At 47.2% G+C, this 13797-nt stretch overlaps 1 protein-coding gene across 4 annotated transcripts in view; it reads right to left on the reverse strand.

Moving 5' to 3' along the window:
- PNKD (PNKD metallo-beta-lactamase domain containing) overlaps positions 1-13797 on the reverse strand; it is a 60152-nt gene that overhangs the window by 25715 nt on the left and 20640 nt on the right. The window lies entirely within an intron of this gene.

Raw genomic sequence — 13797 nt, forward strand, 5'->3', positions numbered from 1 at the left:
GCCCACATTTCTTCCCTCCCAGTGAGAACTTGGATTCAGTCCCTTGAACCACTCACCACCTGTCAGCTTCCTCACCCACCTTGTCCCTCCATCGTTAGCCTACCAATCTCCAGAGACCTACCTGTACCAACCTGACAGTCACTCACCTTTTCAAACCTCATGGACAAAGCTGGAGAAGATGGCCATCCAATGTGAATTAGAGCCTCTACAATTCAGGGACCCCCGACACCCCTCTGGGACCCCTAACACCTATACTTGACAGTGCTTTGACTTTGCCGAGATGCCCTCTCATTACCTCCAGTTGCTATTGGAGACCTCAGGCACACCTCCACTTCCTTTACTTTCAGCCAATATCCTTAGAGGAGATAAGGTCTGTGCCCACCCACCATCTACAAATTTTGCTTCTTCCATGTGAATTTTTAGAGGAAATGCTGTTAGCCTTGTTCATATCTTCAACTGGTGTTCCTCCTGGCCGCTGCTTTTCCTCACCCTACGAGCAAAGTTGAGTATCTCACTGCCTTACAAACGTCCCTTGACTGTGGGTCCCTTTCTAGATTCTATTCTGCCTTTATCTCAACTTTCCTGAAAGTTAGTCTCCATGGGTTTGGTGGATTGTATTTCAGTTCTCAATTCTTTCTTTCTTTTTTTTTTTGTTTTCCTTCAGTTCTGAAATTCTTCATCTCTCCCCGTAAACACATCCTTTGTTATGTGACTATGCGCATTTCCATAAAGGCAAAATAGACTCCCCCATGCCATTGATGTTGGGCTTGGTTTTGTGATTTGTTTTGGTCAGTGGAATGTTAGCAGACATGATATAAGCAGAGGTCTTAAACATGCAATTGTGGTTGAACCCGGTCTCTGTATATGGATACATGTACATGCCTTTTGCTGTAAGAACATCCCTCGGGTCTTTGCTGGTCTAAGGAGGATGAAAAACATGAAGCCAACTTGACCCCACTCCAGCTTAGAAGCCAGCCCAGCCCTGCAGAGTTCGGCCTAGATCAGCTGAAACTCAGCCTGCCCACAGATGCCTGAGAGAATAATGCTTATTGTTGTATACATCTCAGTTTCAGATTTGCTTGTTATGCAGCATTATTGCAACAATCGCTGATGGAGACGGGGGAAGCAAAAATGTTTAGCTATTAATGGTGCTGGAAATGATGCTTGGACAACTGATTAGCTATTCGGAAAAGAGCACTTTAGACCTGTGCCTGGCAGAGTATACCGAAATAAATTCCAAGTGAATTAAAGTGTTAAGGACATAAAATTAAACCATACAAAATTAGGGGTGCCTGGGTGGTCCAGTCAGTTAAGTGGCCACCTTTGGCTCAAGTCATAATTTCATGGTCCATGTGTTCAAGCCCGCATTGGGCTCTCTGCCATCAGCACAGAGCCTGCTTCAGATCTTCTGTCTCCTTCTCTCTCTGTCCCTCTCCCACTAGCTCTCGTGCTCTCTCTCTCAAAAATAAATAAAAATTAAAATAAAACATACAAAATTAGAAGAAAATTAAATGCATGTTCAACCTCTGGATAGTGGAAGACTTTCTAGGGCTAAAAGCAATAGAAGCATTTTTCTAATTTTTCAATAGGCACATATTACCATTAAACTCAGAGAAAAAGCAACTAGAGACCTAACAAGGGAAACAATTACCCTTTCAGCTACTTAAAAATTTTTAAACCATTTGTATATTAAAAGAAAACATGCACATACACACAAACAAGAGAAAAAGCCAAAAACAAAAAAATGTAGAAAATATTTGCCCCAAATTTGTCAGAGTTAATCTACTTAGTAAATAAATAAAGACCTTTTTTAAAAAATATTTTTTTGGGGGGCGCCTGGGTGGCTCAGTCGGTTAAGCGTCTGACTTCGGCTCAGGTCATGATCTTGTGGTCCGTGAGTTTGAGCCCCACGTCAGGCTCTGTGCTGACAGCTCAGAGCCTGGAGCCTGTTTCAGATTCTGTGTCTCCTTCTCTCTCTGACCCTCCCCCATTCATGCTCTCTCTCTCTGTCTCAAAAATAAATAAATGTTAAGAAAAAAAAATTTTTTTAATATTTTTTTGAAAGTTTATTTATTTTTGAGAGAGAGGACATGAGCAGGAGAGGCGCAGAGAGAGAGAGAGAGAGAGAGAGAGAGAGAGAATCCCAAGCAGGCTCCACACTGTCAGCAGGGAGCTCGACACAGGGCTTGATACCATGAACCCTGAGATCATGACCAGAGCCAAAGCCAAAAGTCAGAGGCTTAACTGACTGAGACACCCAGGTGCCCAAATAAGGATGTTTCAAATATAAGGACTCTAATAAATGAGAAAACCTGAAGAGCCCAATTAACAAAGGGATAAATGGCTAATATACATGAAAAAATTTTAAACTCTTAACATCTATAGTGAAATTAAATTTCTTAAATTAAAAAAATCCAGAAAATGTCAGCTAAATGAAGAGATATGATTTTCATCTATCAAAATGGAAAAGAATAAGACTAATAGAATGAAGACTAAGGTTTTACAGACTATGGGAAGATGGGTATTCATATGCTGCTTGTGATGATTATTAATTGGCACAATTTTCTAGAAAGCAATTCCCATTCATATGTGTGTTGTTGTTGTTGTTGTTTTTTATCAATACATGTGTGGCAGATCCTGCTGGTTGATTAATACCCATTCTCCATCCCCCACCCCATTTCCCTTGCTAACCCCTATTTTGCTAGCTCTCTTATGAACTGCCATAGCCTCCAAGTGAGCCCCTTCCCAGCCCCGGTGGGTGGATCTTGATTGGTCCAAGCCACTTGGTGCACTCACTGCCCCGCCATGTAATTGGTTAGACCCAGGAATGTGATGCAATTCTTGCCATTAGATAATAATAGCAAATATTTATATAACACAAATCACATGCCAGGCACTGTTCTAAGTGCCTTTATGCAGAAAACTCTCAGCTCCCACGACAGCCCTATAAGTCAAATAGCTATAATTCCCATTGCACAGATAAGAACATCGAGGCACCGAGAGATCAAGTCAATTGCTCCACGTTGCACAGCTGTGAGGTGGGGCAGGAAATAGGCTGCAGGCCTTCTAGGGGAGGTTTTCCTTGTGATCGAAAAGGGATATAATAGGACTGTGCGCTTCTTTTGCTCCAGGATGCTGTCATCTGCCTGTGATGCCTGGAACGGCAGCTGCCAATTTTAGGACTTTGAGGAAGGAGCCTAAGAGGGTATTGCAATACACTGGAGATGGCAGAGCACAAGTGAGGATGGAACCAGCGTCCTTAAGACATAACCAAGTCCCTGTATTAACCAGTCTGGATTACCTTGCCCTTGGACTTCTCATTATGTGAAAGAAAAATTGTCCTCATTGTTTAAGCCACTTTTAGCTGTTGTTTTTGTTTCTATTTTTTGATACTTGCAGCCCCAAACACTCAAGTACTGTGGGTAGAATTTCCATTTCAATATAAAGGGGGGAAACATGATGCCAAAGTATATATATTTTATATAATTGATATGATTTCTGTAAACAAAAATGCATGGAAAAACCTCTAAGATGCTACCAGTGATGACTGTTGACTGATGAACTTATGGGGTACCCCTTGTTTTCTTTTTTTATATTTTAAAAATATTTTCTGCCCTTCTAGAATGAGATTGTATTATTATTTTAACCAAAAAGATTATTTTAGGGGTGCCTGGATGGCTCAGTCAGTAGAGCATGCGACTCCCGATCTCAGGGTCATGAGTTCAAGCCCCACGATGGGGATAGGGTTTACTTAAAAATTTTTTTTATATTGTTTTATTAAAATAAATAAAGCACTCCTCCTTCCTGCCTTTCTTTCTCACTCCCCACTCATTCTCAGGCCACTCAGCTGAGCTTCTGCCCCCACCGGTCCATCCTGATTTGGCTCTTGACTCCTACAACGTCAACCCCCTTTGTCACTGTTCAGTCCTGGTCACCTAACCTCTGGGCAGAGCCTTCTTTTTGCTTTGCCTTCCTGTCATGGTCTCTTCCGACTGTTCTCCCATACGCATCCCATTCTGCTGCTGCCACTCATGTGTCCAGTTCCCCAGAGTTCATGACGTAGCCCTTAAATTTCCAGAGCCATGTTCACTGCTTTCTTTCCCTGCCTCAGTCTGACATGGAACGCATCACTCCCAAAGAGGAAAGTACACCTTGGCTTCCCTCTCGAGTTCCAAATCGAAATGCCCATCCTCTTTCCGGTCATCTCCAGGTGTGGCAGAGCAGGTGTAGAGGGGCCTCAGTCTATTTCGTGGCAAAAGGGACCGAGGATCCATACAGAGCTATTCTGATGATTAACTGTGATTACCCAGGGAACGTACATGGTGCCTGGCTCATCGGAGGTGTTCTTTCAATGATGTTATTGAATCTTGTATCATTCTTGCAGCATCAACGTCTGGTCCTCATATGGTGCTCAAATACACATTTTAATGAATGGATGCAAACAAAGGGTGTGATCCTTCCCCCTCCATTCCCCACTGCCATCACCCAAATTTGGGCCCTGGAGTCCTAACACCCAGTCCACCGCAGACACCTGTAGCCCCCGCCTGGCTTACGCGGACTATCAGACAAAGCCTTTGGAAGCCCAGCTCTCAATCAGGTCTGACCCCCTGCTCAAAGCCAGTGTCTACACCATTAAATTCACATTGCTTGACTTAGCAATATGGCCTCAACCCAGTTTTCCAGCATTTTATGCTCCCACTGCTCCCTTCCACGTGCCCCCCACCCCTCCAGTCAGCCTGCCCTGGTCACTGTCCTGGGGTTTTTGCCCCCTACATCTGCCCCACCACACCTGGAGAAATCCTCTGAGGCACACTTCTGCCTCCGCACAGCCTAGGCAATCTAATACACTCCCAGAAATAGCTGTAATTAATTAAGGCCGATTCTCAGTTCAGGGAGTTCTGAAGGCTCTCCCACAGGGAGGAAGGGAGGAGTGTGAGGGCAGTCCCCAGGGAGACTGGTATGTCTTCTCTGGGAGTACAGCTATTTTATTTTATTTTATTTTATTTTATTTTATTTTTGAGAGAGAGACAGAGAGACAGAGAGACAGAGCTCAAGCGGGGGGGGGGGGGGGGGGGCGGACAGAGAGAGGGAGACACAGAATCTGAAGCAGGCTCCTGGCCCTGGGCTGTCAGCACTGAGCCCGATGCGGGGCTTGAACTCACAAACTACGAGATCATGACCTGAGCTGAAGTCTGACCCTTAACTGACTGAGTCACCCAGGTGCCCCGTATACAGCTCCTTTAAAACTGAAAGTAAATGCAACCTCCTTTCCAAAGCCCCTTCTGATCATAACTGGTCACTACTCTATCTCCAGACTCTAGTAAAATGCATGCCGCATAGTTGTCAAAAGGAAATGAAATGAATAGTTTGAAACGTAACCCTCAATATTTCTGACCTTGAACTGTCGGGGGGGGGGGTCCACTGGGGGAGCCACTGTATGTGGTTTCCAGGACCATGGCCTCCCCCGTCTCCTCCCTCATCCCAGCGCCTAGCACGGTGCTGGAGTCAGTGCAGAGTGATACGTGCGTGCTCGGGTGCGGGGAAAGGAAGACCAGAACTAGGGTGAGCGATGCTCTAGTCTGCACTAGGCATGGGCCGTGCCTTGTGTGTGTTATTTCATCATCCTAACAATTGTATAAGGCTGGCGATGACGTCCTCACGTTAGAGATGGACAAACTGAGGCTCGGGTAGGCTAAGTGACACACCCCATCCCAGAGCTAGTAAGTGACAGAGCCAGAATTCAGTCCTAGTTTTGTGTGACCCCAAATCCCAGGCTCATCCCCCTGACACTGTGTTGCCCGCCGGGGTAGAAGATGGTTCGGTCAGAGTCTTCCAGGAAACACGCCAACTAACGACTCGAGGAGAGCTTTGTGAACGGTTTACAAGGCGAAGCGCCCGGTGTAGGAAACACAAGGGATAGTGCAACTCCCCAGGGCTAGTGACAGTGAGGCCCTGGCACCACCTGTAGGCCCGACAGGCGAGGGGATGAAGCAGGTATGGAACCTGGAGGGACAGAGATGTGTGGACAGGGGCACCTGACTTTGGGTTGAGGGATACTGGGAACTTTGGTTGAGGACTGAGCCAGTCTGTGGTGACCCTTCGGGAGGGGGAAGGAGAACAAATACCCTGACTTTGCTCGCTCCTTGCCTCCCCTCTCTCCATTGGCCAAACCCAACCGAAGCTGGAGGACTGAAGTCCCACCGACGTGTCCGCACAGGCCAGCTCTGCGCACAGCCGAGCAGGGTAGAGATGAATGTGGGGGCACGTGGAAGACGGCCGGCCAAATGAGGCCCAAGAAGATATGTGGGTTTGGGGGGTCTGTGACGGAAGTGCACTGATTCTTCAGAGGTGGAGGCCCACCACCGCCTTGGACCCGTGCGGAGAACCGCTACTAACTAGCCTCCCTGCTCTCACGCTCCGCCCTCCCCTCCCCACCCCTCCCCTCCCCCGCCCCCAGCCCATTCTCGCTCGGAGCCAGGGCATGGTCTTAAAATACGAACCAAATCATGCCTCTCCCCAGCTCGGAACCATTCAGTGACTTCTCTTTGAAGTAAAATTCAAAATCTTCAAGGAGGACCAAGAGGTCCTGTAGATCTGGGCCCCGCCCACTTCCCAGTCTCCTCTTAGGCCACGCCCCAGGGCTCACCATCACCTCAAAGTTCCCCGAGGACCCCCCCCCCACCCACTCCCCCGCACTATCGGCTTCCGGGTAGCCTCCACCGCCTCCTCACAGCTTGTTCCTTCGGTGGAGAATGACCACAGCATGCCTGCCACCGCCCCACACACGTGCGCACACACACATCCACACACCCCACACACATCGCATAGCATATACATACACACAGATACACATACCACACACTGTACGCCACGCGCGCGCGCGCACACACACACACACACACACACACACACACACACGGCCCATCTGACTCAGGCTACTCTTCAATTCTTCAAAGCCACCCTGTCGGGCAGCTGCCTTGGCCTCTCCAGTTGCCACGAGGTCCCATGTACTGCTCTCTTAGGGCACCACGCCCATTTCTCTTCGGCGTAGGTGTTACTGTTTGTCGTGATATATTCACCAGTGAGAGCGCTTGCTCCTGTCTGTCTTCCCCACTGGAGGTTCCAAGAGGGCGGGAGCTGTATTTACGGTTTCCCTCCCGTCTAGCCGCCCCCTAGTGCAGGGCTGAGGGCACGGTTCACCCCTCAGCCCCCCAGCAGCACTTGCCGAGTTAGTACAACAGGACCGGGCATCAGGCCTGACTCCGCAGCTCCTCGCCACCGCCACCGTGAGCCCGCGTGTGCGTTCTACTGCTCTGAGCTCAGTTCCTTTTCAAATTGACTTATGGAGAATTTAGAGCCACTAAACGAAAGAGAAAATAGTAGAAGGCGCTCTCCTATCCCCGTTTTCTAACTTCAACACTGGTCAACTTGTGGGTTTGGTTTCTTTATCCATAGGTAAGGAAGATTAGGGTGATCTTCAACCTTTTTTTGACCATGACTCACAATAAGGACATTTTTCATGAAGACTCATACACACTAGACGAGTCAACAAAACTAAAGCAAAGTTACACGTAATAATAGTGCTTGTATCCTCATTGTTTTCTGGTCTATTTTTTCACTGTCGGTATGACCCACTTAATTGAATTCACTAATGGGTCATGATCAGCAATAAAAGGACACCGCACTGGATGATCTTCCACCTACCTAGAAAAATTCTTGCCAAACAATGATAGTCCGATCCTGCCCCCTAGTGGTCATATTTGGAACTGAGCTTGTCTTCCGAGAGGTCAATTTTTTCAGTAAATACATTCATTTCAGTAAAAAGTGCCGAGTTCAGGACCTATGCAAGGCATCTGGGGAGAAGCCGGGGGGGGGGGGGGTGTCTGCGATGAATTACAGCATAGACCTTGACCCCGAGTCTTCCTCCAGTTGATGACCAGCATAACTGCTATAGATCTGTGCTGGCCAGTATGGTAGCCACCAGCCCCATGTGGCTATTGAATACTTGAACTATGTCTAGTGCAACTGAGAAATTGAATTTTAATTTTGTCTGATTTCAATTCATTTAAACTTAAATATAAAAATCAACACTTATTTCAGTTACTCAAATATGTATGGAACAATACTTTTTCAACTGTACGTTTTTTTATAACATCTAGATGAAGAGTCAATATTTCTGATGAAAATTTAACGTCCAAATTGAGATGTGCTATAAATGTAAACGAGATTTCAAAGTCCTAGCATGGAAAAAATCCTGCCAACTTAATTTTTTATACTTGGTTAAATGTTGGAATAATGTTTTTGGATATGTTGGGTTAAATAAATAAATAATTAAAATTCATTTCACGTGTTTACTTTTACTTTTTACCTTATTTTTAAATTTTATTTATTCATTTTGAGAGAGAGAGTGAACAGGGGAGAGGCAGAGAGAGGGGGAAAGAGACAGAATCCTAAGCAGGCTCCATACCACCAGTGCAGAGCCTGATGTGGGGCTCGAACTTACAATCACGACCTGAGCTGAAACCAAGAGTCAGATGCCCAACTGACTGAGTCACCTAGGCGCCCCTATTTTTACTTTTTAAATGGGCCTAATGGAAAATTTTTAACTACTTATGTGGCTTAAATCATATTTCTAATGAATAACACTCTCAAGGCTGGAGTTCTTCTGACATCTCTCCTTCCAGCCCCTCTTGTGTATCTTGCATCTTTGATGGAGGTGAAGGAAGATGCTAGAATCCTCAATCAGACTGGGTAGGGATGGGGACAGGGATTAGGAATTAAGTGTTGGCCAGGGGCACCTGGGTGGCTCAGTCGGGTAAGTGTCCAACTTTGGCTTGGGTCATGATCTTGTGGTTCATGAGTTTGAGCCCCAAATCGGGCTCCACGCTGGCAGTGAGGAGACTGCTTGGGATTCTCTCTCTCTCTCTCTCTCTCTCTGCCCCTTTTCCACCTGTGCTCGCTCTCTCTCTCTCTCTCTCTCTCTCAAAATTAATTAATTAATTTTTAAAAAGGAGTTAAACATTGGCCAAATTAAGGTTGGGATGCCTATGGCCTCGTCTAGAAGAGTGCGGTCCACCAGGCAGCAGTGACTTGCCTGGAGCTCCTTAGCAATGCAGATTCTCAGGTCCCACCCTGAGAAGCAGAATCTGCATTTAGACAAGATCCCCACATCACTTGTTTGCACATCAAAGTTTGGGAGAGCCAAGTGGAGATACAGGGGGCAGTTCTCTGCATTTCTTTCCTCAGGGACATAGGAAGCAAGGCCAAGGCTGAGAGTGAGGCTTTGGAGAAGGTGTTGGAGTGCTGAAGAGATTGAGGGAAATGTGGAGGAATCATCTAGGGTGGGGATGTCAAGATGAATGACGAGAAAAAAACCCAAGTCTTCATGAACTCTGTGAGATCAGCCAGCACCTTCCTTCTCCCCTTCAGCCGTGTGCGTGCAGGGCAGTATCTGCCCGCTGAGTTCCCCCAGGCAGAGAGGGGCAGAGCAGTGCGGTGATTCTCACGAGGGACCAGGGATGGAAGCTGGTTAAGGAGGGGAGAGAAGCGGGGAGGGACAGGAGGAGGATGGGAGACACATGAGTTGTCAGTCCTGGTGTGGTCACAATGGCAGTTGGGGTTGTTGAGCTGGAGAGACAGATGATGGTCAGGGCGTGGGCACTTGAAATTGAGATGATAGAGGGGGTGCAGTTACAGGTAACGAGAGGTTGCAGGGCAGCTATTATCTTGGGCTGGGAATAAGAGAAGAGGAAATGGCTGTTGGCTTTTTGGAGCGTGCAGTTGTTTAGGCAAATGAGGAAGGCCTTCCGCCCATGAGAGACCTGCAGAAGCTGGGAATCCCCAACGGGTCAGGGTGACAGAGGAGATCAAGGTCCGCAGCTGTGGAGGGCAGCGTGTGAGGGCAGGATTGAGCTACACAAAGGCGAATTCACCTATCACGTCCTGTTAAGTCTTCCTGAATGCAATCACACCATCACGCCGCTGGCCGACTGAGTCACTGGGCTTCTCTTTCAACTGACCACAGCAATTCACAGAGTTTGCTAGGCTCCAAGTATTTGAAAACTGCCATTTTTAATCCTTATACCCTATTGTTACCTCCCTTAAAAAATTTTTTTTAATGTTTATTTATATTTGAGAGAGACAGAGACAAGAGCATGAGTGGGGGAGGGGCAGAGAGAGAGGGAGACACAGAATTCAAAGCAGGTGCCAGGCTCCAAGCTGTCAGCATAGAGCCCGACACAGGGTTCAAACTCATGAACCCTGAGATCATGACCTGAGCCGAAGTTGGATGCTTAACCGACTGAGCCGCCCAGGCACCCCCTAATCTCCCTTTTTTATAGATAAGGATATCAAGGCTCAGAGAAGTTAAGTAATACGCCCAATGTCACAGAGCCACTAAAGTGATCTGAACAGAGCCCAAGTCTGTCTAGCACCAAAGCTGGCTGATATTCGGATTCACCAGGGGGCCTTCGTTTCAGCCTCCGCTAAGATGCTGATTCACATTTCTGAGTCTAGGAAGAGGTATCCCCAAGGGAACTGACCTATTTTCACAAGCCCCTTAGGTGATTCTGATAGTCAGGGAAGATTGGAAAGCATTGCCCGGTGCCCTGGCTGCAGCACAGTGGATACCAGGCGGATTCTGTGGCCCAGCCTTTGTCACAAGGTGACGCATCCAGGGAAGGAGCTCTTACCCAACCTGTCTCCAGTTCTATTGAGCTGCTAAGATCGCTAGCAACAGTGCCACGTGCGTGCCATTTTCAGTGCTTTTCACGTAGATGATTTCATCCGAGGCCTCAAAAGTGCAGGAGGTAGGAAAAAACAATATGATTAGACTCATTCATAAGTAAAGAGATGGGCCCCAGGCCTGACAGCCATTCAGGGGCAAAGCTAGGACAAACCTCTTGTTTCTGGGACATCCACATCCACCCTTCTTTCTACTCCCAATTTCTTTATGAGAGTGCTGACTAGGGGCACCTACCTGAGTGGCTCAATCAGCTCAGGTCATGATCTCACCGGTTTGTGGATTCAAGCCCTGCATGGGGCTCTATCCTGATGGCGCAGAGCCTGCTTGGGATTCTGTCTCTTCCTGTCTCTGCCCCTCCCCCACTCGTGAACACTCTCTCAATCTCTCTCTCTCAAAATATATAAATAAACTTAAAAAAAAGAAGAAGAAAGTGCTGACTTAATGTTTATGGATAATAAGACTAATTTTTAGGGGAAAGAGTTCTAATTTTTTAATGTTAGAATCCCTTTAATTCAACAGATGATGGGGCAGGGCTGTCTGAAGCTAGGGATGAATGAGACTTTGTCCTAGCCCTCCAGTGGGGAGAAAGAGGCATATTTACCCCCAGGCTGGGTTAAATGCCTTGAGTCAGTAAACACAGAGTCCTCTGGAAAAAAAAGGGGGGGACCGGCAGCTTTTTGGAGAAAGTGATAAATGAAAAGACCTTTCTTGGGTGGAGTAATGCATAAACTCTAAGTAATCAGGCACACTGCAGGAGGAATTCGTAGGACAGATGATTGGAGCCCTGGGGCTAGGTGCAAAGCTGAACTTTCCCTGCCCACTCCCTTCTGGTTCCACCTGGGCTCCCGGGACACCACCCAGGGGTCCACTCCTCCCGGACCTCCCTTTGCCTCTCCTCTCATCAATCACTAAGCTTTGGCTACCCCGTCCCTAAAACAAACAGCAGCCTGATTCCTTTCATTCCCTCTACGCTGCCTCCAGCTGCCTCTGACTTGACTGAACTTGACTTGACTTTCCTCCCAGGGCAGGGTTGACAGAAAGATACAAGACGCCCAGTTAAATTTGAACTTCAGATAAGCAAGGAATAGTTTTTAGTGTAAGTATTTCCAAATATTATATGGGGCAATGACACATACTTAGGGGAAAAATTATTTGTTGTATGTCTGAAGTTCAAATAAAACTGGTCATCCTGCATCTTTATTTGCTGAAGCCAGCGACTTTACTCTAGGGGCACCAGCGGGCCTCCCGCGACCTTCCCAACCTCCTTCTAGGTGGCTGCTGATAGTCACATGCCTCCCATTGCCCTGGAGGTAAAATCTCAATTCTGACTCCCTGTCTCCGAGCTCAGCCCAACTTCTTGCCACTCCTACCCCACTCTATCCGCCCAATCCTAGATTGCTGGGACCAGGGGGCCCTAAACCCCATGCTTAAGATAAGATGCTGTTCCCAAGTAAGCATTTCTTCATCCCAGCACTTGCCAAACTGTCAAAATTATAATTAGGTGGTCTTTAACCATCTCCCCTAGACTGTGAGTTTCTTGAGGACAGGGGCTACGTCCTTCAGTTTTGTCACCTCCAGAACCAGAAATTGCTGTCTGCTTGACAGACAATAGGGGCTTAATTAATGATCTGCTAAGAGTCTTATGAATAACACGTTTATCCCTTTTATCCAGGGATAAAAAGGGGTCAAGAGAAGGGTACTGAATGCCTCTGGTGTGCCCTGGGCTAGATGCTTCGTTTCAGATTCTTTTAGGATTATAATCTTGATTCCATGATCAGCAGATTGGCCCAGGAAAAAGCAAGCAGCAAGGCTTGCATGGGGCTTGGTGGTGTGTGTCCCCACATTCCACTTGCCCATGGGGCAGATGTGACTGCTGGCTGGGAAACAAATCTCCTTGGAGACTGTTCTAGCAGTTCCCAGAAAGTAGAGAGGTACTTTCTGGGGAACGGGCCCAAGGGTAGAGAACATGAAGGGGTGTCTGGAGATCTTTCCAGATTCTGCAAGGCTTTGCATCTCACCTACGGCTCTATTCTGATATCAGGGGACTTGCTCCGGTGAGCTCACGCTTTGGGAGGGGACTTCTTAAAATGAGGTCTGTGGCCCCCTAAGAACTGAATTTACATTGGGAGTTGGGGTGGCTGGGGGAGTTAGCCTGCCACAATGTCTACCAGTCCCCCTAAGTAACTCCTTTTTAAATGGTAGCTATACGGGGGCGCCTGGGTGGCTCAGTCGGTTGAGCGTCCGACTTCAGCTCAGGTCACGATCTCACGGACCGTGAGTTCGAGCCCCGCGTCAGGCTCTGGGCTGATGGCTCAGAGCCTGGAGCCTGCTTCCAGTTCTGTGTCTCCCTCTCTCTCTGCCCCTCCCCCGTGCATGCTCTGTCTCTCTCTGTCTCAAAAATAAATAAACGTTAAAAAATTTTTTAAAAAAAAAATAAATGGTAGCTATACGAATATACATAGTATGTGTGTGTGTGGGGGGGGTGTAATTTTAAAAACATCTGTATTTTAATTGGTTTGAAATATATAATCTATGTGGCAATTTTGCTTACTATGCTTACTAGTAAGTACACTGTTTTCACTTATGTTTGGTATGCATATAAGCTTCCAGATAAGTCCATGGGCCCCTCCTTCCTAAGTCTGCTCTATGACAGAGCTGGACAGACCACCAGAGATAATCATGTAAAGAAAACTGCTTAGTGATGCGTTTGGAATCAGGAGGGCTTCAGGTGGTCTTGGTGGTCTACCTGCATTCATTTCTAGCTGTGTTTTGTCAAGTTTACCTGCCTCACCCCCGCCATTCAGAAAGTTAGCGCCCATGGGCTGTGAAAGACATTCAGCAGTACGTTGATCTGTAGCTTATTAGCACTAGATAAGCACTAGATAAACACCTGAAATAAGGCTGTTCCTCTACCGGCAGCTTTGGCCTAATGGAAAAAACATGGACTTTGCAACAATACAAACCCCGGCAATGTTTCAAAACGTGCCAGAACTCACTTCCTGGTTTGGGAAATGGTACGAGGAGGGCATCCTTGCATTAGTGACCGGGAGGGT

This window comes from Panthera pardus, unplaced genomic scaffold, assembly GCF_024362965.1.
Source record: "Panthera pardus isolate Hobbes unplaced genomic scaffold, ASM2436296v1 HiC_scaffold_10, whole genome shotgun sequence".
Lineage (NCBI taxonomy): Eukaryota > Metazoa > Chordata > Mammalia > Carnivora > Felidae > Panthera > Panthera pardus.